The sequence below is a fragment of the Elephas maximus genome, chromosome 16, assembly GCF_024166365.1.
Source record: "Elephas maximus indicus isolate mEleMax1 chromosome 16, mEleMax1 primary haplotype, whole genome shotgun sequence".
Taxonomy (NCBI): Eukaryota; Metazoa; Chordata; class Mammalia; order Proboscidea; family Elephantidae; genus Elephas; species Elephas maximus.
In genome coordinates this window covers 78,055,469-78,081,299 of record NC_064834.1, presented here as the reverse complement: position 1 = coordinate 78,081,299, position 25,831 = coordinate 78,055,469, and the positions used below count along the sequence as shown (strand labels likewise).

Below are 25,831 nucleotides of genomic sequence, written 5' to 3'. Positions count from 1 at the left end.
AACCAAATCCAATCAAATGGCACGCTCGGAGCCTAAACAAGTTCACGGATGGGCCTTGTGGGCTGGAGTCACTGAGCAACAGTGACTAGACAAAAATGTCCTGGTGACCCGACACTCAGCAATGATTTCGCCATGAAGACTGGTCCAAAGCAAAGAGCCATTTGGAGCTGGAGACAGATCCCATCTCACAGGCGTTGTTTCCACTGCTGCACTTGCCATTAGTCAAAGGATGGTGATAAAATTTGTAACTGTTTCTCTCATACTGGGAGTGCGATTTGCCTCTTCTGACAGTGCAAATGCTAAAAGGCCCATATACATCTTCATTATATAAGCGGCCGCCTGAGCCAGTCTCCTCCAGAGAGCTTTATTCATTTTTATACAATTTGCCTACTGTACGGTACAGATGGTTTCTATTAAGTAAAATATCTGTTTTCTTCCAAATTTTTAGTTTTTGTGATTAAATTACTTAAAAATGATGGTGCATTGTATTACCTTCTTTCACGACTTAATTTAGCTCAAATACTCCCAGCATAAACTATCAGCCCAGTTTCATCCACTCAGAAAATCGGCCACATACTGTGATTTTCTGAGGGGTATGCTACCCTGGCTGTGATTTCTCTTCTTCATTAATTCCTCTCACCCAAGTCTTAATTATATGGATTATCTTCTAGAGATAGATTTGAATGGGAATATAAATGGAAACTTCAGACTCATATCAAAATAGGATTTGGGCCCTAAATTGTTTAAAATTTGAGATGTCAACCTGCAAGCTCAGCTGGCTGGCGTCTCAGCTACAGAGCAGCTCACATTTGGAAATGCTCAGAGCTGCTGCCCCCACGTGGCAACTGGTGGAACCGTTTTCTCTTCCCAGCCTGCCTTCTTGCCCTGTATCCAAGCTCCTGCTTGAGCCAGAGAAGAGTTTGGCGATGGTGTTCTGGGGCCCCCCTTCCCACGCCCTGGACCACACTCTGGATCTCCACCCGACCTGACATTGGGAGCACACTTCTGATTGCCTGGAGCTGGCCGTCTTGCGGCTTTACTGTGATACTAGGCAAAAGCGTCCTGGAAAATTGCCCCTTTGTCTTTTCTGTGTTGGTATTTTACTCATGATTCCCAACTCTCCACAATGGAGTATGGCCCACAGCCAGTGTTGCTTCCTGCGAGGTCTGGGGTGAGAGAAGGTTCCCTGCCCTCAGCCCAGCTCCTCTCCACCTTGCTCAGCACCCCACCCCCCACCCCCCACCCCCCACTCCCCACAGTCAGGAGCCCCAGACCTGGACCACAAAGCCTCCTCCACTGGAGCAAACCGTAGGGAGGAAAGACTGCAACGTCTCCAGGAGGGAAAGGCGTGTCTGGGTACAGGCAGGCAAGTGCAGGGGAGGTCGATGGGGGAAGGAAGGCCTGGGTAATACCCGCTGGATGGCAGACACCTTCTGGTTACAGTGTGGCCCCCTGGATGGCAGACATCTTCTGGTCACAGTGTGGCCCCCTGGATGGCAGACATCTTCTGGTCACAGTGCAGGCCTCAAGGACCAGCCCAGGGCACCCTGCCACCCCCTCTGTAAACCTATGCAGACCACGAAATGAGGGTGTGCTGTGGGTCCTCCGTGTCATGTTCCACGGGAACACGGGTACTGACCCAAATGGAGCCAGCCCTGTTCCCTGGCTTTGGGTAGCACTGGCTGCAACGGCAATGAGGACAGAAACCGTCTCAGTGAGTCCCAGATGTGCTTGTCCATATTCCACAGGCCATACTCCAGTACACCACACAGGCTTGCTCCAAAATGACCATTAGGCCTACTAGCCTATGCGAGTGAGGGAGACAGGGAGGCCTGCAAAAAAACCAAAAAAACCAAACCCATTGTGTGGAGTGGATTCTAACTCGTAGCAACCATACAGGACAGAGTAGGACTCCCCATAGGGTTACCAAGGAGCAGCTGCTGGATGTGAATTGCTGACCTTCTTTTGGTTAGCAACCTAACACTTAACCACTGTGCCACCAGGGCTCCATAATGGCAATATGCAAGCCTCCATTGACAGATGGATGGCAGCTGCTCATGAGGTGCCTTGGCCAGGAATCGAGCTTGGGTCTCCCACATGGAGGGTGAGAATTCTGCCAATGAGCCACTGTTAACTCTACTATCAAGACACATTTGGCCAGAATACTGGGACAGAGGAAGGCGCTAGGATTATTTAGATACTTGGTTCAATCCTCTGATACCCAGTGCTTCCTGGGTCCCACCCGTGGCCCTGCTTAACCCCTATCGCATGCATCCAAGGCATCTAATCCTTTTCCTCCAGGTGCTAAGAAGCCAAGGCCTGCTAAGAGTCACCAAGCACCCCACACCACTGAGGCACAGCTTAGTCCAAATGAAGACAGACCAGAACAGTCAAGTCCAGAAGGCCCCAAGCTCAGGTTTACCCACCTAGAGATCCAAATGAGACACAGACCCTGGAGAGCAACTGGCCTCCGGCCCAGCTGGCCACTCTTTCTCCTCCTCCCATTCCCTGTGGAAACACCCACATTAAGTCTGGGAAAGGAGCTCCAGTGGTGCAATGGTTAAGTGGTTTGCTGCTGACCAAAAGGTCAGCAATTCCAACTCATCAGTGGCTCTGTGGGAGAAAGACTTGGTGATCTGCTTGCTTAAAGATTACAGCCTGCTAAACCCTATGGGGCAGTTCTTCTGTGTCCTATAGGGTCAGCAGCAGTCAGAATTGACCCCATGTCACACAACAACCATCCATACCACAGTCAGATTTGGGTCCGGTCTCCAGCTCTCTGGGAAACCCAAACACTCACAGGCAGCTACAGCAGCTCCACTTCAGCTGATGGAGCCACAACCCTGGGAGAGGAGCCAGGAAAAGTGGTCCATGTTCCCTGACGTCTATAGTGATCAAAACACTTCCAAGAGCTTTGAAAGTTTCCTCCGTGCTGTGCGAGATGGAGAGATCACTGCAATGTGGGGGCATGACACTATTCTATCTGAAGGAGAGATGTAACCATTCCAAAGTCAATGTCAGAAAGCCAGAATGTCTGTAGGTAATGAAAGTCATTCAAGGACGGCAGGGCAGTTAGACAATATACTGGGAGCCTCCACTATGCATCACAGTGCACTTTCAGGGACTGAAGTCTTCCTCACTGAAGAAAGAGCAATGGATTGATGAGCTGCGCAATGGTCAAGAGCCTGGCCTGGGAGAGGAAGTGCAGTTGGGGCTCTGGAGTCCTCCCAGACACGAGTCCCAGCTCTAGCTGGCACTCAGCAGCTCTGTGACCCAGGGCAGCTATTGGAGTTCTCACTAAGCCTTGTAAGCCTCAGTTTCCTCACATGAGGTTGTGGGAGGATCCACATGATCAATGCAGGGAAGAGCGTGTCAGATGGACACACAGTAAACGTTCCATAAATGGGATTCTCCACCCGCTCTGGGGCATGCAGAGAACACCAACTGCCTTCTGCCACACGCTCGCAATCTAAGCAAAGGGGAATGGAGGAGAGGAAAGCAGTTAGTGATATGAAGTATGGGTGGGTCAGATCCTAGATGCTTCGGGGAGCTTGATGGCAGAGAAGTTATGTCCCACCGTGGTGGTCAAGAAAGTTCAAAGAAGGAGGTAGGTTTTGAACCAGGTCTCCAAAAGCATGAAGACAGAAGCCAATCTGTCCCACAGTCCAATAACCAGTGCTTGAAGACTGTACCCAGGTCTTACGGAAATGGAAAGTTAAGAGAAAGATCCACAAAGCCAGGGGAAGGTGTGTACACACACACACACACACACACACTTTTTACGTAGCACAGTAATGCTCAAATAGGGCAATGGGATCAATCAGGTTGAGACTGACCTGGATGCCCATGATCAAGTGTTAATCTCAGCAGGTTCCCGTAAGATGCCAGAGTAGGAATAATTCACACCTGCCAGGAAGAAAGGGCAGGCCAGTTGGTGAAAAAGGGACCTTCCAGGTCGGACCTGGTGTCACAAAGGCAGAGTAATTCATTAGGGACCTCTTTTTTCACTTTGCAGTTTTGGCCTATGATTTTACACAGCTGAACATAGACATAGCATTAAGGCGCGTATACAGCATCCAACTCCAAGGTCGGCCTCTACCAACTGCACGTGATATCATGACTGGTGCATACGGATCCAAAAATCAGTCCCAAAGCGTGAGTCCACCTCAAAGACACTATCCAACAAAATTACGTTCTGATAGCCCTCACTTGTCTGTACTCGGAAACTTACAACAACAGGCAATTAACTTCCCAGCTGGATTAGCTAACCAACCGTATATGAACGTCTATGATGTTATGAACTATTAAGAGCATTTTAAAGGCAGCATATGCTAACCTTTCCAAAGAAAGGATAAAAACACAAACACAGTTGCCTTGTAACCTTTCGGTCCATAACCAAGAAGGAATATGGAACGATCCAGATTTGCATGCAATGAAAAATATTTTAACTCATGAAAGCTATGCATGTTCCTTCCCCTACTGCTCTCTGGGGAATATTTTTCACTAAATTTTATTTTGAAGCTGCAATGAAGCTTTGGCACATGGCCCAGACTGTCTTTAAATTTTGTCAAAGTTTTACCAGCAACGCATATTGTATCTCGAGTTGGGAACTTTATTAAAGAGACATTATCTGGAATGACTTCTATATTCAATGACAGGAATGACATTTTGGAGGCTAGAAGGCCACAAGATGAACATGATACTTGACTGAAAGCTATGTGCTAAAAACAGAATGGAAAAAGAGAGACAGCTATCTCAAAAATAAAATTAAACGTGACCACGGTCTAAAAGCACTGCAGGGTCCTGGACTGGATCCTGGAAGAGGAAAAGGTCATTAGCGAAAAAAAACTGAGGAGGTCCAAATGAAGTCTGTAGTCTAGCAAACAGTAACACCCCAATGTTAACTTCTGGGTTCTGACAAATGGACTGTGGTTATGTAAGATATTAACATTAGGGAGACTGGGCGAAGGGTGTATGGAAACTCTCTACTATCATGGCAACTTTTCTGTAAATCCAAAATTACTCCAAAATAAAGCATTCATTTTTATAAAAATATGACTAAGGAAAGGAAACGCAGTTATAGTTCTGGCAACTTTCATCAAGAAAAATCTTGTCATTTGGGGAAATGCATCCAAAAAAAAAAAAAGAGAAAGACATGACGAATCAGGAAAGTATAAAAAACATTGCTGTAAAAAAAAATCAGCATAGCACACTTATAAAAATACGGGAGGGGGGAGGGTGTGGTTGGCAGACAAAGGTAGAAGGCACCCATTATTTGCATAAAAATATGGTAGCCATAAAGGTACCACAATACAAAACCAAAGACCAGTGAAGGCATTATCCTTGATGCTCTCGCTATTGTTGTTGTTGGGTGCCATTGAGTCCATTTTTTTACTCATAGCGACCCCATGTGACAGAGTAGAACTGCCCCACTGGGTTTTCTAGAGTAAATAGTGTTGGGTGACTTGGTCAAACCTGATGGCAATTCTATCAGAAGAAAAACAAGGTTGGTTGGCCATCACAAAATGTGGGGCAACTACCTGGACTCTAAGTTGGCAAAGATGCTTCTGCTGTCCTCCCCATTTAAGTGTGCTCTGGGGAGAATTAAGCTTCAAGGCCACATAAGGGTGGGGCAGGAGGTGTGGGAAGATAGACAACATGATACAGTAGGAATTGATCTTGACCACACACTCAAATTTCCATAAAATCAAACTAACTTTAACACAGCTAGCAGGAATTCCATCTCAGTCATTACTTGCAAGCTCCTATCCTGCTTCAGTTCACATAGAAGAACTGGGGGATTCCAGCTGTTGTTCTTGTTGTTAGGTGCCCTAAAACCGATTCCAACTCATAATAACCATATGCACAACAGAACGAAAAACTGCCTGGTCCTGTGCCATCCTCACAATTGTTGCTATCTATGCTTCAGCACGTTGTTGCAGCCACTGTGCCAATCCATCTTATTGAGGGTCTTCCTCTTTTTCACTGACCTTCTACTTTACCAAGCATGATGTCCTTCTCCAGGGACTGACCCCCCCGGTAACATGTCCAAAGTATGTGAGACATAGTCTCACCATCCTTGCTTCTAAGGAGCATTCTGGTTGCACTTCTTCCAAGACAGATTTGTTCATTCTTTTGGCATTCCATGGTATATTCAATATTCTTCACCAACACCACAATTCAAAGGCATCAATTCTTCTTCAGCCTTCCTTATTCATTGTCCAGCTTTCACATGCCTATGATGCAACTGACAATATCATGGCATGGGTCAGGCATACCTTAGTCCTCAAGGTGACTTCTCTGCTTTTTAACACTTTAAAGAGATCTCTTGTAGCCGATATGCCCGATGCAATGCATCGTTTGATTTCTTGACTGCTGCTTCCATGGGTGGTGATGGTGGATCCAAGTAAAACGAAATCCTTGACAACCTCAATCTTTTCTCCTTTTATCATGATGTTGCTTATTGGTCCAGTTGTGAGGATTTCTGTTTTCTTTATGTTGAGGTGCAATCCATACTGAAGGCTGTGGTCTTTGATCTTCATTAGTAAGTGCTTGAAGTCCTCTTCACTTTCAGCAAGCAAGGTTCTGTCATCTGCATAATGCAGATAGTTAATGAGCCTTCCTCCAATGCTGATGCCCCATTCTCCTTCATATAGTCCAGCTTCTCGGATTATTTGTTCAGCATATAGACTGAATAGGTATGGCAAAAGGATACAGCCCTGACGCACACCTTTCCTGACTTTAAACCATGCAGTATCCCCTTGTTCTGTTCAAATGACTGCCTCTTGATCCATGTACAGGGTTCCTCATGAGCACAATTAAGTGTTCCAGAATTCCCATTCCCTGCAATGTTATCCATAATTTGTTATGATTCACACAGTCAAATGCCTTAGCAATAATCAATAAAACATAGGTAAACATATTTCTGGTATTCTCTGCTTTCAGCCAGGATCCAGCTGACATCAGCCATGATATCCCTGGTTCCACATCCTTTTCTGAATCCGGACTGAATTTCTGGCAGCTCCTTTTTGATATACTGCTGCAGACACTTTTGAATGATCTTCAGCAAAATTTTGCTCACATGTGATATTAATGATATTGTTAGATAATTTCTGCATTCTCTTTCTTGGGAATAGGCATAAATATGGATCTCTTCCAGTTGGTTGGCTGGGTAGCTGTCTTCCATATTTCTTGGTATAGACAAGTGAGCACTTCCACCACTGCATCTGTTGAAACATCTCAATGGATAGTCCATCAATTCCTGGAACCCTGTTTTTCGCCACTGCCTTCAGTGCAGCTTGGACTTCTTCCTTCAGTACCATTGGTTCCTGATCATATGCTACCTCTTGAAATGGCTGAATGTAGACTAATTCTTTTTAGTATATGACTCTCTGTATTCCTTCCATCTTCTTTAATGCTTCCTGCGTCGTTTAATATTTTCCCCATAGAAACCTTCGCTATTACAATTCGAGGCTTGAATTTTTTCTTCAGTTCTTTCAGCTTGAGAAATGCTGAGTGTGTTCTTCCCTTTTGGTTTTTCTATCTCCAGCTCTTTGTACATGTCATTATAATAATTTACTTTGTCTTTTCTATCTGCCCTTTGACATCTTCTGTTCGGCTCTTTTACTTCATCATTTGCTTTAGCTGCTTGACTTTCAAGAGCAAGTTTCAGAGTCTCCTCTGACATCCATCTTGGTCTTTTCTTTCTTTCCTGTCTTTTCAATGACCTCTTCCTTTCTTCATGTATAATGTCCTTGATGTCATTCCACAACTCATCTGGTCTTCAGTCATTACTGTTCAACAGATCAAATCTATTCTTGAGATCGTCTCTAAATTCAGGTGGGATATATTGAAGATTGTATTTTGGTTCTTGTGGATTTGCTCTGATTTTCTTCAGTTTCAGCTTGAACTTGCATATGAGTAATTGATGGTGTGTTCCACAGTTGGCTCCTGGCCTTGTTCTGTCTGATGATATTGAACTTTTCCACTGTCTCTTTCCACAGATGTAATCGATTTGATTCCTGTGTATTCTATCTGGCAAGGTCCACTTGTGTAGCTGCCATTTATGTTGGTGAAAAAGGTATTTACAATGAAAAAGTCGTTGGCCTTGCAAAATTCTATCATTCAATCTCTGGCATTGTTTCTACCCACCAAGGCTTTATTTTCCAACTACTGATCCTTCTTTGTTTCCGACTTTCACATTCCAATCACCAGTAATTATCGATGCATCCTGATTGTATGTTGGATCAATATGTGTTGTAAATCCTAACTCCTATACCTGTGGTTATAATCCCATTTCAGAATGGGTTTTCTTTATTATGTTAATGAGACGGTATTAGTGTAGGATGTATCCTAAGTCACTCTCCTTTGAGATATAAAAAAGATTAAACAGGCAAGCAAAAATCAGAGATGAGGGAAGATATATGCCACATGAAAATCACCCAGGAACCAAGGAACAAGGACCCTCTCCTAAAGCCAAGGGGGAGAGAAAGCCTTCCTCAATAACATTGTCTAGTATAGTGCTAGAACATGAGCCCCTCAGATTGGAAGGCACTCAAAATATGACTGGGAAAGAGGTGCCTTCTCAAAGAGGAGTTGACCTTAATGACATGGATGGAGTAGAACTCTCGGGACCTTCATTTGCTGATGTGGCATGACTCAAAATGAGAATAGCTGCAAACATCCATTAATAATTAGAACATGGAATGTACAAAGTATGAATCAAGAAAAAGTGGAAGGTGTCAAAAATGAAATGGAACGCAAGAAGATTGATATCCTAGGCCTTAGTGAGCTGAAATGAACCAGTATTGGCCATTTTGAATCAGATAATCACATGGTCTACTATGCCAAGAATGATAAATTGAAGAGGAACAGTGTCAAATTCCTCAAAGAGAACATTTCAAGATCTATCATGAAGTATAACACTGTCAGTGACAGGATAATATTCATACACTTACAAGGAAAACCAGTTAACACAACCAGTTAAAACCAGTTAATAAAACTATTATTCAAATTTATACACCAACCACTAAAGCCAAAGATGAAAAAACTGAAGATTTTTATCAGTTTCTGCAGTTTGAAATTGATCAAACATGCAACCAAGATGCATTGATAATCACTGGTGATTGGAATGAGAAAGTTGGAAACAAAGAAGAAGGATCAGTAGTTGAAAACTATGGCCCTGGTGACAGAAACGACACCAGAGATCGCATGATAGAATTTTGCAAGACCAATCACTTATGCACTGCTAATACCCTTTTTCAATAACATAAATGGCAACTATACATGTAGACCTCACCTGATGGAATACACAGGAATCAAATGGACTACATCTGTGGAAAGGGACGATGGAGAAGTTCAATATCGTCCATCACAACAAGGCCAAGGGCCGACTGCAGAACAGGCCGTCAGTTGTTTGTATGCAAATACAAGCTGAAGCTGAAGGAAACTAAAACGAGTCCATGAGAGCCAAAGTACGACCTTGAGTATATCCCACCTGAATTTAGAAATCACCTCAAGAATAGATTTGATGCATTGAACACCAATGACCAAAGACTAGGTGAGTTATGGGATGACATCAAGGACATCATACATGAAGAAAGTAAAGAGTCATTAAAAAGGCAGGAAAGAAAGAAAAGACCAAAATAAACATCAGAAGAGACCCTCAAACTTGCTGTTGAACATAAAATAGCTAAAGCAAAAGGAAGAAATGAAGTAAAAGAGCTGACCAGAAGACTTCAAAGGGTGGCTCAAGAAGACAAATAAAGTATTATAATGATATGTGCAAAGACCTGAAGTTATAAAACCAAAAGGGAAGGAATGCTCGGCATCTCTCAAGTCAAAAGAACTGAAGAAAAAAATTCAAGCCTCAAGTTGCAGTACTAAAAGATTCTATGGGCAAAATATCGAATGATGTAGGAAGCATCAGAAGAAGATAGAAAGAATACACAGAGTCATTGTCCCAAGAATAATTGGTAGATAGTCAACCATTTCAGGAGGTAGCATATGATCAAGAACCAAGGGTGCTGAAGGAAGAAGTCCAAGCTGCACTGAAGGCACTGGCAAAAAACAAGGCTCCAGGAATTGACGGAATACCAATTGAAATGTTTCAACAAACGGATGCAGAGCTGGAAGTGTTCACTTGTCTATGCCAAGAAATTTGCAAGACAGCTACCTGGCCAACCGACTGGAAGAGATCCATATTTGTGCCCATTTCAAAGAAAGCTGATACAACAGAATGCAGAAACTATTGAACAATATCATTAATATCACACCCAAGTAAAATTCTGCTGAAGAGCTTTCAAAAACAATTGCAGCAGTATATTGACAGGAAACTGCCAGAAATTGAAGCCAGATTCAGGAGAGGACGATGAATGAGAGATATCATTGGTGATGTCAAATGGATCTTGGCTGAAAGCAGAGAATACCAGAAAGATGTTTATCTGTGTTTTATTGACTACACAAAGGCATTTGACTATGTAGATCATAACAAATTATGGATAACATTGTGAAGAATAGGAATTCCACAACACTTAATTGTGCTCATGTGGATTCTCTACATAGATGAAGAGGCAGTTGTTCCAACAGAACAAGGGGATACTGAGTGGTTTAAAGTCAGGAAAGGTGTGCGTCAAGGTTGTATCCTTTCACCATACTTATTCAATCATTAACAAACTGTGATATGCCGATGACACAACCTTGCTTGCTGAAAGTGAAAAGGACTTGAAGCACTTACTGATAAAAATTAAAGACTATAAAAAATAACCTTCAGTATGGATTATGCCTCAACATAAAGAAAACAAAAATTCTCACAACTGGACCAATAAGCAACATCATGATAAATGGAGAAAAGACTGAAGCTGTCAAGGATTTCATTTTACTTGGCTCTACAGTCAATGCCCATGGAAGCAGTATTCAAGAAATCAAACGATGTATTACATTGGGCAAATATGCTGCATAAGGCCTTTTTTAAGTGTTGGAAAGCAAAGATATCACTTTGAGGACTAAGGTGCAACTGACCCAAGCCATGGTGTTTTCAGTTGCCTCACATGTATATGAAAGCTGGACAATGAATAAGTAAGACTAAAGGAGAACTGATGCATTTGAATTATAGGGTTGGTGAAGAATATTGAATGTGCCATGTACTGCCAGAAGAACAGATAATTCTGTCTTGAAAGAAGTATAGCCAGAATTCTCCTTAGAGGCAAGGATGGTGAGACTTCATCTTATGTACTTCGGCCATATTACCAGGATGGAACCGTCCTGGAAAAGGACATCATGCTAGGTAAAGTAGAGGGTCCTCGAAAAAGAGGAAGACCCTCAATGAGATGGACTGACACAGTGGCTACAACAATGGGCTCAAGCGTAACAAAGACTGTGAGGATGGCGCAGGACTGGGCAGTGTTTTGTCCTGTTGTACATAGGGTCGCTATGAGCTAGAACTGACTCGATGGCACCTAGCAACAATAGCCTCCTAAACTGTGGGAAAACAAACTTTTGTTTGTTAAAGCCACTCACTTGTGGTATTTCTTTTACAGGAGCACTAGATAACTAAGACAGAAGGGATACTTGTAAAAAAAAGAGGAAGAACAATGGTGTCACAGAGGGCTGCCATTAAAGTAATGGAACAATAAGGAAAGAGGGTGAGATCTGGAACCTGCTCCTTATTCAGGGCATTCACACTCCAGGGCAAGTGGGTGCCAGGACGTTTTCTCAGAAAGGGACACAAACGGAAGACCTGGGTCTAGCGACTCACCAGTCAGCCCCTTGAGTCCACCACGATGCGACAAGTGTCCTCCAGAGGCCCCTGCATCACACAACTCTGGGCAGCACCTCTCCGGTAGAAAGCAGCTTCAGCAGGGACCCTGGGCTTCCACAGAGCAATCAAGCAAACAAACAAAAAAACCATTGCCATCAAGTGGATTCCCATTCACAGTGACCATACAGGACAGAGTAGAACTGCCCCCACGGGGCTTACAACAAGCAGCTGGTGGATTTAAACTGCTGACCTTTATGGTTGGCAGTGGAATGCTTTAACCACTGTGCCACCAGGGCTCCTTCCACAGCACAGCACTCCTGACTTCTAAGGAATTCACTAAATCAATTTCCCCATTTCCTCCCAGGCTCCAGCTTCCTTGACTGTAACATAGGAGGCTGGTTCAAGTCCGTCAACGTTCCACACGCTTCCTCATCCCTCTGCCACCCTCCTATAAACCATCACCTTGTACTCACAGAGGTCCTATAGGACAAAGCAGAACTGCCCCTTAGGGTTTCCTAGACTGTAACATTTATGGAAGCAGACTGCCACACCTTTCTCCTGAGGAGGGCTGGTGGGCTCGAACTGCTGACCTTTCAGTTGGCAGCCGAGCACTTAACCACTGCGCCACCAGGGCTCCTTTTGTTGGTCAATCCACTAACTTCATGTTATTTGCTAAATCTAAGTATTTTCCCCTAATTTGGCATCCCCCCTTTTTTTTTTAACTCAAAATCTATCTTGGCCTCATTCTCTATTTTATCCTATGGAATCATGTACATGGTGAACAACTTTTATTTATATACAATGAAGCAAATTCCTCATTACTAACCTTTTCAAGTGTTCATCCAGGTATCACCTGCAAGCGATTGTGCCACGTGGCGGCTCACATGGCACATTTGGGGGATGACCAGGCTAGATGCTCGCCAAGATCCCTTCTAGCCCCAACATTTAGGGACTCCAAGCATCCAAGTAAATTTTCTGTTTGCACCTGGGAGCCTAGGACAGTGATATGTATGGGAGAGTTGGAACTGAACCCATGAAATAACAACATTAAGAACGTCTGTCATGGATTGAATTAAAAAAAAAAAAAACAAACCCAGTGTTGTAGACTTGATTCCGACTCATAGCAACCTTATAGACAGAGTAGAACTGCCCCATAGAGTTTCTAAGGAGCGCCTGGTGGATTTGAACTGCTGACCCTTTGGTTAGCAGCCGTAGCATGTAACCACTACACCACCAGGGTTTCCATGGATTGAATTATGTCCCTCCAAAAATGTGTATATCTATTGGGCTGGGCCATGATTCCTGGTATCCTGTGATTTTCCTGTATGTTGTAAATCCCGCCTCTGTGATGTTAATGAGGGAGGATGGGCCGCAGTTGTGTTAGTGAGGCAGGACTCAACCTATAAGGTTGGATTGTGTTTTGAGGCAATCTCTCCAGATATAAAAGAGAGAAGCAAGCAGAGAGACAGGGGACCTTGTGCCACCAAGAAAGGAGCACTGGGAGCAGAGTGCATCCTTTGGGCCTGGGATCCCTAGGCCTGAGAAGCTCCTTGACCAGGGGAAGATTGAGGACAAGGACCTTCCTCCAGAGCCAACAAAGAGAGAAAGCCTTCCTCTGGAGCTGACACCCTGACTTTGGACTTGTAACCTACTAGACTGTGAGAGAATAAATTTCTCTTTGTTAAAGCCATTCACTTGAGGTATTTCTGTTATAGCAGCACTAGATAACTAAGACAACCAATGTCCATCTAAATAGGGTGGGTGGAGTTAAAGGGGCAAGGAGGCAACCAGAAAAGGAGGCGGAGCGGGGGCAGCTGGCTGTGCGCGGATAGGGAGCCCAGGGCGCAGGGAGGAACCTGTGAGAAGCTGGGGTGGTGGGAGTCCAGCTTACGAGAACAGGAATCAGCCAGGAGGAAAAACCATCGCTGTCAACAGACTGGAGGGGCCGGAACATGCTTCTGGGGAAAGACAGAGGGCAATAAAGACCTCTCGTTCCTGTGGAAACTGAGATTGGATTCTGAGAAAAAAATCACCAAAATGAGTCTAGGTTAAGAGATTTAAAAAAAGAGAAAGAAGAACGCTTTAAGCTATCTTCCCAAAAAGTGCCACAAACAGCGTGAGAGGGGGAGCCTGCCAAGCACTGAAAGGCAGAATGATTTTCGCTGAGGTACCTCTAGCTATGACACTATTTAATAGACCATTTACGAGGCAATTACAAAGCCAGTTGTCTTCATTATAGTAAACAGACAAATGCCCACAAACTGTCATAATTCTGTGGATCAAACTGTTGAGAACAAAAAAGGTGAAATCCTGGAAACCAGGGACGTCATCGTTCGTAGCAGGAGGATGTACACAGCAGGGGCAAAAGCAAGTCAGAAAGAAAGTTCTAGAAGCCAAACTGTTCATACCTCATATGAGACCATGGAACTTTTCCTAAAGTGAACAGTTCCTCAGAATACAGCAAAGCCCACTGCTGTCCAGTGCGTTCCGACTCAAAGTCACCCTATAGGACAGAGTAGAGCTGCCCCATAGGGTTTCCAAGGCTGTAAGTCTTTATGGAAGCAGACTGCCACATCTTTCTCCCTAGGAGCAGCTGGTGGGTTCGAACCACTGACCTTTCAAGGTTAGCAATTGAGTGCCTTAACCAGTGGGCCACCAGCACTCCTTCTCAGAATACAGAGTTAAAATAGACCAGCTGGCCTCAAATGCCTGTGAGGTTGTCACAAAACCTACTTCTGTAGGTTCACAACCTTGCTGCTCTGCCTACTACTTCATTTGAACCAAATCTAGCCAGCCTCCTTGAACACAGGGACCATGGGAAGGTTGCTCATGTAGTCCCAGGTCCTAATGGAAGCATTTACCTGCAGCCTCAGAGCTACCGAGGGATCAGAATTCAAGGCGAAGCCCACCTTTCTGTGCCACCATATGGATCTGCTAAAATAGTGAAAAAGATTTTAAATGTACCGAGGAAACTTTCAAAACAAAAATAAAATAAAAAAATAAAAGTGTCAGAATACCACACACGTATTACAAACAAGTCATTTGAATTGAGAAACTTCTTTGGACTAAAAGATAAAATGAAAGAAAGGTATTATTGAGCAATCCAAAATAGGCACCCAGTAGCTAAAAATGGCACCAGGTGGGACGGCCTCCAGGCAACTGCACACGAGTGTTCACAGGCAGTCCTGAAGCCAGCCTCAACCCTAAGCTCAGTTTTAAATAACACGTTCTACCCAGCATCATTCTCCGTGTGGAAAACGTTGAGTGAAAGTTGTATAGGATCAGGTCTGGCCTTGTTCCCTACAAGCCAGAGTCCCACTTCGTGAATTTGCATACAGTTTGGTGGCAAAGTTGGTTAAGTGCTCAGCTGCTGACCAGAAGGTCTGAGGTCCAGACCCACCAGCAGGAGAGAGATGTGGCAGTCCGCTTTTGTAAAGATTTCAGCCGTGGAAACCCTATGGGGCAGTTCTACTCTCTCCTACAGGGTCCCCTGGAGTCTATGATCTATGAGTCGGAATTGACTCGATGGTAATGGGTTTGTTGTTTTTTTCGCCCACAACAAGAACTGCCATTATGATGTTAAATATGATTGAAAGGACAATAGGGACTGGAACCAAGGCATGGCGAGGGGTGACGCCTCTCCCAGCTAAAGCATTACTTGTTACAAAGCAGCCATCAAAACTGAACCCACACCCAACCTCTACTGCCAGCCAGGTCAATAGGGAACGAAGGAGTAATTGGCCTGGACTTTGACCAGTAGTCTAATCAATTGTAAGGGAGCAGCAAACCTGTCTAATTCACAACTGGAAACAAGTCAATGAGTCTCCATTGGTGATTATCAGTGTTGTGAATGCAGCCACCAATGGGACAAACAGATCTGTACCAGGCATGACTTGAAGTCAGATTTTGATTTTTCAAAATATTTACTAAAGCTTAAACATCTAATTGTTTTCCCTTTTGCAAGCTGCCTCTTTGCTAGCCCTTTGCTCCAACAGGGCTACCATGGCTCAAACCTGTCTTCCGACTCCTCCTTTGGAACTGTGTCATGAATTCATTTACGAGTCCCAAGACTACCTGGTCACACCTCATTTTTTAATTCATAAACCATTTCAAGTCATTGCCCGACTTCAATTTGGCTGCTAGTTGGCTGGTTAACAAAACTAACAGTGCCCCTTTAACTCAAAATTTGGTAGAAGACAGGGTAATGATGCCAACCCCTTTGAAGACGTAACGTGGTTTCTAAGTGCCCACAGACACTTCCTCCTACTATGCGCTGGAACACACAAGAGACTCTTAAATTCACCGACACCAGCTCATCGTCAGTCTCCCTCTTCCTCAAAGCCTCAGTTCAAAAGCTCACTCTGGAATTTTACAGGTCAAAAGCCTTACACTAGCGGTCAAGGCATATCCCTGACTCCAGGGCCTTCTGATAAAAATGCTTTGAGTCCAATCCCCTTGGGTTTAAATGGGAGATTTTTAGCAGGAAGCCTCCTGACCTCAATTAATGATCTCGAGTGTCTTAGCTTCTCTGTGACTCCAATATTCACCCACTCCACTTGGGGGACACAGAGGTGGTTCTGCTGTTTGAAACCTTTGCCACTCGCCAAAGCTGGGTCTGGCCTTTTGCTGAGCTGCCTTCAGAAACATAACTCATAGAAGATTTGTTGCAACATACAAGCGAGTTCTCTAAGGCAGTGACAAAACAGCCTATGAATGACGACCACCACCTAATGCCTGGCTAGTAGGAAATGCTTCCTTAATAATACCTCCCTTGGTTTTTATCCCAAAAGAGACTTGCTTTGAAAATGAATGACTAGATATGCCCCCCCTCAACACACACACAGTATACATCCTGCTACTGTCCCAACTGCAAATGAATTTCAAAGGAAAATGTGGGGCAACATAACATTTTTCCTAGTGTAATTGAAGGAAACAAAGATTTAAAAACTCTATGAAATCCAATAATCTGCCAATTTTAAAGGGGGGAAAAATCTTAGAAAATTAACTTTTTCAAAGGACAAACATTCTTTCGGATTTTGGCAAAGAACAAGTTTTCTTCACGATAACCAGAAAAAATCCATGAGGAGGTTTTCATTAGCAAACACCCTGAAAATTGAAACATCAACAAATGAAGCTTTTAGTAACATCTTTCTGTGTGTTTAACAGAAGGCCGTGCATAAATTCCGTGTCCAAGAAACATCTGTGAGGGAGAAGAGAGGCTCAAAAGGAAGGAACTGGAATATGATGGTCCTTGCATTTTAGAGCAACGAGCTGGGGTTTAAGCCCTTCAGTCCAGAGTCTCATTGTGTTTGTTGTTGCCATCAGAAGCTGGGCCATGTTTTAACCTCAATTTTCTTCTAACCTTTATTTCATTACAAACAAAGGTGCTAATACAGAGCTGTGTGTAATAAAGGTCTTCATAATACGAAGAGAGAAAATTAAAACAATTATGAAAGTAGTTCCTCATGGTGGGCAGTGATGTACGGGTCCAATTTAACTGCTGTCCCATTAAGATGTGGCATTTATAACTCACACTTTAGTCTCATTTTGTTGAAGAAAAAACTTCCACAGTTCATGTAAGTTAAAAAAAAAGTTCTGCCCTGAGACAGCCTTCCCTAAGGGGAATCCTCAGAGAGAAACTGCAATCTTGCTGTGGACCCGCTGCCAGGCAGATGTGCCTGGAGCTCGGTGCTATCTTTCTCTGAAATCTTCCATGCTTCTTGGAGGTACCTCCTCCACAGAGACTTCAGGTGGCTTTCCAAGCCCAAAAAGAGGCCAAGGGGTCTCAAATGTCAGTGAGTTTAAGGATTACCTGGGGAGCTTGTCAAAGTGCAGATACAAAGGTGAATGGGGTCGGTCCTTGGAGCTTATACTCAAGCAGACAGACAGACCTGCAGCCAGATGATGGCAAGACACTAAGATGCTGGCCAATACTGTGGAGAAGGCTACCTGGTTAGATGGGGCAGGAGGAGATCTTATACTAGTGTCCCTGGGCTGCTGTAAAAAAGCACCACAAAGTAGGTGGCTTATAAGAACAGAAATTTACTGTCTCACAGTTCGGAGGCCAGAAGTCTGAATTCAGGGTGTTGGCAGGGCTAGGTTTTCTCCCAAAGCTCTAGGAGAAGATCCTCTCTTGTCTCTCCCAGTTTCTGGTGGCCCCAAGTGTTCCTTAGCCTGTAGATGTATCTTCAAAGTGCCGTCCTTCCTCTTTCTCTCTGTGTCTCCTCTTCTCTTTTATATCAAAAGACGCTTGCAGAAAATGCCCAGTGAATGTTAGATACTTTTATGTGCTCCTGCTGCACCCTTTCCCTTTAATGCTTCTACCCCGGTGCTTGGAAGAACTGGAGATAGGGATACGTTTTCTTGACTTTTCTAGAGTCTCTGAATGGGCTATGGGGTCCTCCCTGGGAGATAAGAAACCAGATAGCACAGTTTTCCTCTATGGAACCTGAGTTCTTATCCAGGTTCAATACACCTTAGAGGCTTGCAAACACCAGCATTTTATTCTTAAGCAAACCGAGATCCAAGCCATATAAAGAGTTTCACCAAGACCTCTAGTCTCCTAGAACAAAGGCAACACTGATTCTCATGTCAGGGCTTTGAACCTCGCTGTCCGGATTTATACCCTAGGACTTACACGCAGCCCTGCCTTCAGCAGGTGCTCAATAAATGCTTTCGGGAAATGTGCACTGGGGTGGGGAGAAAGTGGTTCCTTTTCAGAGTAGTGAGAAGTCCAAATGCACTATAAAAAATCTGCAAGTCTGTATGAATTAAAATTTGTTGAATCATGAAAAAAAAAGACGCATTGCATTGGGCAAATCTGCAAAAGGCCGCTTCAAAGTGTTGAAAAGCAAAGATGTCATCTTGAAGACTAAGGTGCACCTGATTCAAGTCACGGTGTTTTTAATTGCCTCATATGCATGCGAAAGCTGGACGATGAATAAGGGAGACCAAAGAATTGACACTTTTGAATTGTGGTGTTGGCGAAGAATATTGAATATCTCATGGACTGCCAAAAGAATGACCAAATCTGTCTTGGAAGAAGTACAACCAGACTGCTCCTTAGGAGCGAAGATGGTGACACTACGTCTCACTCTGGACATGTTATCAAGAGGGAATTTTCCCTGGAGAAGGACATTATGCTTGGTAAAGTACAGGGTCAGCAAAAAAAGAGGAAGAATTCTCAACAAGATGGACTGACAGTGGCTGCAACAATGGGCTCAAGCATAACAATGATTGTGAGGATGGCATGGGACCAGGCTGTGTTTCACTCTGTTGTACACAGGGTCACTATGAGTCGGAACCAATTCGACGGCACCTAACAACAACTTGGATGGGATGAGGACCCACCCTGCTCAGGCATGACCTCATGCTAACTGATGACATCATCAAAAAGACCCTGTTTCCAAACAAGGTCACACTCACAGATACTGGAGGTTAAAACTTTCATATATCTTTTGGGGGGACACAATATGATCTATAACACCATCAAAGGAGTCAGAGATGTTTTTTACCAGGATGGGGACATATGGGCTGAGGCTGGAAGGGCCAGCGGAGCTTGTCAGGTGGACCAGGGAGGGAAGTGTCAGCCAGCAGCATGTGAAGCCACCCATAAGTCGTGCGCGTGGGGGTGACTGAGAGCCTGGGAGGAAGCTGGCAGCGCTTCCTCCCAGATTCTAACACAGGTGCAGATTCTAACACAGGTGGCCATTGAGCTCCTGGGAAAAACCCCACTCCCAGGTCTCCAGACAGTCAATGAGCAAATTTTGTTCCTGCACGCTAAGGCACCGAAAATATGGGTCAATGCCTGGGTCCTAAGATGCTGAAAATACACTGTCTCCAGTGCTCTGCTTCTCCCTGTGAGGCAACAAGATTACAATGCAATCTCCCGCCCCCCTGGGTTTACCCCTCCAGCATCTCTGATGAACCTGCTAACAAGATGAGTTCAGAGGAGGAAAGTAAGAGTCTCTGCTTCAGAAATACCTGTCTGGGGAGCTCACAGAGAGGTTTCCCAATGAAGCATCAACCAATGTACATCTGAAGAAAGACCTGCGGAGGGTAACCTCGATCAGGATCCAGGTTTTTCAGGTAAGGGACACTTGCACCTCCTGGCCTAGACAGGGGCACTTGGGAAAACATATTTGGCTCTACCAGTATTTATTGGGTACCTACTCTATGCTAAAAAAAAAAAAAAAAAATTATTATTTTTACTCTATGCTAGTTCCAGGTGACTGGGATAGATACATCAATAAACAAAACAAACTGAAAAAGACAAATATCCCTGTCCTCATAGGTCTTAAATTCTAATGAGTGTCTGTCATACCCATAAAGGATTTTTTGTTGGTTGGATGTTAACTGAAGCACTCATTGTTCACCGGGGCTCTATCAAACACATATGCTTCTTGCTAGTGGGGATAGAAACTAGAAATGTACATGGCAGCCGCTACCAAAATTATTAACAATGTTTATGTTCTCTGACCCAGCAAATGCATTTCTGCTCTTCACTCCTAAAGAACATCCTTAAACATGGAACGAATTTTCCACATGAAGATGTCCATCATAGTGTTATTTACATTAGGTAACATTGCAATTAATTTGTATCCAATAAAACAAGGGGATACCTAAGCAAATTATGGTAACTTCACTTCATGAAATACAAGTGAGTCTGTTAAAATGTTTATGTGATTAAATAAAATAACAGGATACAAAACTACAGAAACCTAGCATATGATCATAGGTGCGTAAAGGAAAATTACTCAAGAGAAGATTTGAAAAAAATACACCAAAAAATGTTAACGGTAGTTATTACTGCGGGGGGAGGGAAGTACGTTTTGGTTTTTTTTTTTTTTCCTTCTCTCTACTTTTCCATAGTTTTAAATTTTTCTACAATGAGCACATACCTTTAAATGAGAAAAACAGTAAGCCAGAAAGAAAAAAGTACACAGGGAAGGAGGGAGAAAGGGGAGAGAGAAGGAAAGAAGGGAAGGTGGGCAGGCAGGAAGTAAGGAGGGGTTGGGAAGATGAAGGCAAACACTTGTGTCATGCAAATACCCCATGGAGCTCTCAAGTCATGGCTGAAAATTCCATGAAGCCTCAGCTAAAATCAGACTCTCTCGGGGATGTTGCTGGCGGAGCTTGCCAATGTGTTTCCACTCTTCCGGTTGGTTAAACTCCACTAGGTGATGGGGAGGCTGGGGTACTGTTAGGGCCAAATATGATATTTCTCCACAGAGAAAAATCTTATCATCAGAAAAGAGAGAGATGCTCCTTAAACATTCCTGTTCTTTCAAGCTGAAGAACGTGAGGATGACTGGTGAGGCTTCAGGCAACTTTTTCTTTGATTTCTGAACCCTCAGGCCCCAGGATGAGCGCATCCAGTTTCATCTCTCGTCACCCCAAAGATGTCTCCCAAATCCGCATCCCCTCTTTCTGGCACCTGCATCCCCACCCCTAGAGTTAATCACTTCCACCCCTGGGTTACTGTGGATCTCAGACGACACAGGGTGACCACACACTATGTATTTCTTTAAGCGTCTGTGTCCCCGATAGGCCACGAGCACTGCAAAAACAGGATCCGCCTCTCATTCATCAGGAAAAGGCTGTTGATGAGGAATGGATACACAAAAAAAAACTAGCAATGGCTCTCTTTCCCCAAATCTTTGTGGTTAGTTGCTGACTAGCCCTTCTTGAATGTTTAGATGGATAAATACTACACAAACGAATGACGCATAATTGAATGAACAAAGTTTTTTCAAGACGTTTCCACTCAACAAGTATTGAGCTAAAATAACCCCTGGTGTGAAGGACAACAGAGCTGTAACAGAAACCGTGGTACCGGTGTCGTTACTTTTAGAGGTCCCAATCTTGAGACGTTTCCTTTTCGCAGAGCCTTGAGCTACAGGCAGGCCTGTGAGCGCTGCAGCAGCGTGCACTGACTTAGTCTGTCTTAGTCATGCCCACAGCCAAGGTGAACTGGACGCCATTCTCAGCGGTAGAGGAGGAGGAGACCATTCCTGCAAGTCAGGAGAGGAAATGCGTTGCTTGTTTTTATTCTGATAATACAACATGGAGCCATGAAGCCGTTTGCCTGCAGTATATCCCACACCGTATGCATCTTGGTTTACTCAATGCCACTATCACCAGCCCGGGTCAGTTCCTAGTAACTAAATCCTTAACATGGCCGTGAGGGACAGACCATGGCATCTTCTCTACTTTGGTTTTGGAAATGGCTTTAGCTTTGTACCATCAAACTTTTGAAACATTTCAGTAAGCAACGAATCATAAGATTGATGTACAATGCAATGCCAATGGTGATTTTGAATAAATCACTAGGATAAACATTTCATTAATTTTTACTAAAACATTTCTTCTTTTCTCACAGTCCAAAGTCTGAATAACTTATTGCCACTTTCCCACTGGTTTCCTCAAAGCTACTGATGATCTGGGGCGAAAGGCAAACAAATGGCATTAAAAGCAAAAACAAAAACCAGTGCTGGCATTTCAGGATTTTATTGGAAACACCCATGTTTGAACTGAAATCCTGCTCCTGGGTCACCAAGCTCAGACTGCGCTCTAACGCACAGATAGCCAGAGATGACCATTCAAGCGAGTGGGACTAAAACTGATGGTGGTGATAGCAATTAAAAAAAAAAAGCAGTTGCCATCGAGTTGATTCCAACTCGTAGTGACCCCACGTATGCCAGAGTAGAACTGTGCTCCGCAGGGTGCTCCACGGCTGATTTTTCAGTAGACCGTCAGACCTTTCGTCCAAGGTGCCTCTGGGTGTGAAGCGCTGGTGGCGTAGTGGTTAAGTGCTACAGCTGCTCACCAAAAGGTCGGCAGTTCGAAACCACCAGGTGCTCCGTTAAGTGCTACAGCTGCTCACCAAAAGGTCGGCAGTTCGAAACCACCAGGTGCTCCTTGGAAACTCTACGGGGCAGTTCTACTCTGTCCTATAGGGTCCCTATGAGTCAGAATGGACTCGACGGCAACAGGTTTTTTCTGGGTGGACTCAAACCTCCAGCCTTTCTGAGCCCTGTGCTGTTTAACATGGGTTACTTTCCTTAATTCTCAGTCCTATGGGTGGAATTCCTATTATCCCATTTTAGAGATAAGGGAAACTGAGGCTTAGGGTGTTAAATGACTTGTCCGCCCTTCTAACCCCTACTCTGCACAGCAAGGCTGGGGATGCACCAAGCTGAGCATTTTGGAGGTGGGAGGTTTCACTGACACGGCCAGAGGGGCTGTAGTATTTAGGACTCCCTGCCTTGGAGAGGTCAGCAATGATTGGAAACCATGGAGGAAAACATACTCCCCTTCTCCCCGCTGCCACCCCCTCTAAGCATTGCCAGCACCTCTCTCCATATCGGAGCCAACTTGTAGACTTCTGCTACCCAATCGACATGCAAGCTTCGCCTGCGTTTATCTGTCCCAGTGGTGGCCGTGCGGTGCTGCCATGTTCCCTAACATCTGGGACTCATCTTGGCTCCACTAACGACTCACTGGTCTGCAGAGAGGCCTGCTGCGTACAGATGTGCAACACCCGCATAATGGGGCACAGAGGAGCCAGCAAGGGCAGGGCACAGGGACATGAGGTCGGCAATTCAAAGCTGAGGTAGAGAGACCAGCAGTGCCTTCAAAGGTGGGGGTGACGGGGCCTTGCTCTGCATCTCTGGGCGTGGAGAAAGACCCAGCCTGGTCTCCTGGACAGGTACGAGTCAGAAGCACTGGGCCGAAGTGGCCACTGAAGAAGCCCCCACCCTGGGCATGTGGCTTTTCCACCCGTGGTGGGCTGGTGGGGACAGGGATGTGGTTAGCTACCTGCTCAGGAAGCCGGCACAGCCCACCTATGCCTCAGCCCAGCCCCTCTGAGCCACCAGCATTGACAGCCCAGGAGGAGGGGGCTTCTGGGGCCCCAGCCTCCTCCTTCTTCCACCTTGGGGCGGGGGACGGGGGCTGTTTCTACCCATGAGCCCAAACACACCCTTTCCCCTCATGGGCAGTCCTCCACCCTGCCGGCCCTTTTCCGACTCTGCCTTCACGTGGTGAGGGACTGAGAACCAGCTTTCTCCAGCTCCTCAGTCCCCAAAATATTGTCATCATTCATAAAATTATTTACAATTGGTGTGAGTTTATTAACATATACACTGATTGATATTATACTGTATCAATAGCATTATTCTGTAACAAAGATTTAAATGTTATCCTTTCCAGGCAATAGAAAGGGGTGGGGGGCACTTTTAAACAAACAAACAAATGCTGATGCTGTTAAAATGGGGTCAATGTCTAACAGGGTGGATGCAACAACTGCCGGGCCTGAGTGAGGACCACAGACTACCTACAGACCACTACACCTGGGACGCTGCTCAAGGGCAGTTCCTAGGCCCCACCGAAGGCCTCCTGGACCAGCAGCTACAGAGTGAGGCCAAGGACTCTGCATTTTGAGCAAGCTCCCAGGTGATTCTACTGTACACAGGGTTTGCCATCCCTGCATCACAGACAACCACTTCTCTGCCTAAGTGTGATGGTCACCTAGGACTGACCCCAAGCTAAAGATGGTCAGGGCTACTCCCCTCCAAGAACGGGTGGTCAGAGGGGCTGGCTCCCATCTCAGCGTCCAAGCCCTTAGAAGGATGTGGCCCAGACGGTGCCCCTGCTCTAGGTTCCCAGCCCCCCGTTTTCTCAGCAGCCTCAGCATCTCAAGTCTCCTGGCCCAATGCCTTTGCCTACAACACCTCCCCATGGCCCACCTGACCGAAGTTTACTCATCTTTCCATCCTCAGCCCAGTGTCCTTCCACCCACCCATGATGCCTTCCCTGGTGTCTTACGTGAGCCTCCCACCGAACCCCAGGGCTGTCTCCGCACCCTCCCTTGCCTCCCCTAACTGCAGTTGTTCAACGGAACATCCATTCCTCTTTGTATCCCCAGCCCCGGGCACCGTGCCTGACTCATGATGCCGGTGCTCGAGCCACAGACACTAAAGGATTGACAGACGGGGCGCATCCTTTCAGAAACAACCCTTGCACAAACCCAGAGAGACAGGAGAGGTGACAGAGGGTCCTGGTGACGGCTGGGGGCTCTGGAGTCAGCCATACCTGGATTAGACCTTCGGCGCTCCCCTTCTCCCTGTGGAAATGTGGGCAGGTAAGCAAGCTGCTCAAGCCTCGGTTTCCTCATCTATACTACAGGAGAGGCTGTCGTTGTCAGCTGCCGTTGAGTCTGCTCCCGTTCGTAGTGACCTTACGCACAGCAGAAGAAAACATGGCCCGGCCTTGCTCCACCTTCGTGATCACTGGTGTGTTTGAGTCCATTGCTATGGTCATTGTGTCAATCCATCTTACTGAGGTTTTCTTTCATTTTCTCTGGCCCTCCACTTTGCCAAACATGAGGTCCTTTTCTAGCGATTGGTCTTTCATAATGACGTGTCCAAAGTAAGTGAGGATGGCAAGATTTTGACTCGATGTTGACTAGGAAGACACTAAAAAAAAAACCTTTTGCTGTTGAATCAATTCTGACTCATGGCAACCCTATAGGACAGAGTAGAATTGCCCTATATGGTTTCCAAGTAGCGGCTGACAGATTCGAACTGCCAACATTTTGTTTAGCAGACGAGCTCTTAACCACTGTGCCACGAGGGCTCCAGGAAACAGGAAACACTAGAACATGTTAAGTTGTTAGTGGGGAGTAGCTGGGAAAGAGGGAGAGTCTGGAGTGACTGGGAGAGAGGGCACGCCTAGGGTGAAAGGCAGAGCGAGGCCCCAGGGGCGGACAGGGGAAAGCTGGCCTGGTGGGGACACAAGGCGTGGTGCCCACAGTGAGGTTGGCCACAGCGAGGAGAATGAGCTCACCCATGCAGCGAAAGGGAAGACTTCATCAAAAGAACTTTTGAAGTTGGCGCTATTTTAAGTCACGTGAAACACGGGAACCGAGACCCAGCGGTGTTTGCATTTCCATGTGGCTTTCAGCGGACACCTGGCGAGGGTACTGTCCTTCAGATGGGGGCTGCTTCCAGGACTGAGCCCTTGAGTACCAACCGAGGCTATCGTTTGGCTCTCTCAGTCCTAATTGCCAGA

General features: G+C 45.2%; 1 long non-coding RNA gene across 1 annotated transcript in view; it reads right to left on the bottom strand.

Moving 5' to 3' along the window:
* Positions 1-1,258: 1,258 nt before the first annotated feature.
* Positions 1,259-25,831, bottom strand: part of LOC126059350 (uncharacterized) — a 42,835-nt gene continuing 18,262 nt past the window's right edge. The window contains exons 3-5 of the long non-coding RNA XR_007513431.1: positions 13,650-14,692; positions 11,756-12,751; positions 1,259-3,906 (exon numbers count right to left, since the gene is read on the bottom strand). This is a non-coding gene — a long non-coding RNA (uncharacterized LOC126059350). The remainder of the gene's footprint in view (positions 3,907-11,755; positions 12,752-13,649; positions 14,693-25,831) is intronic.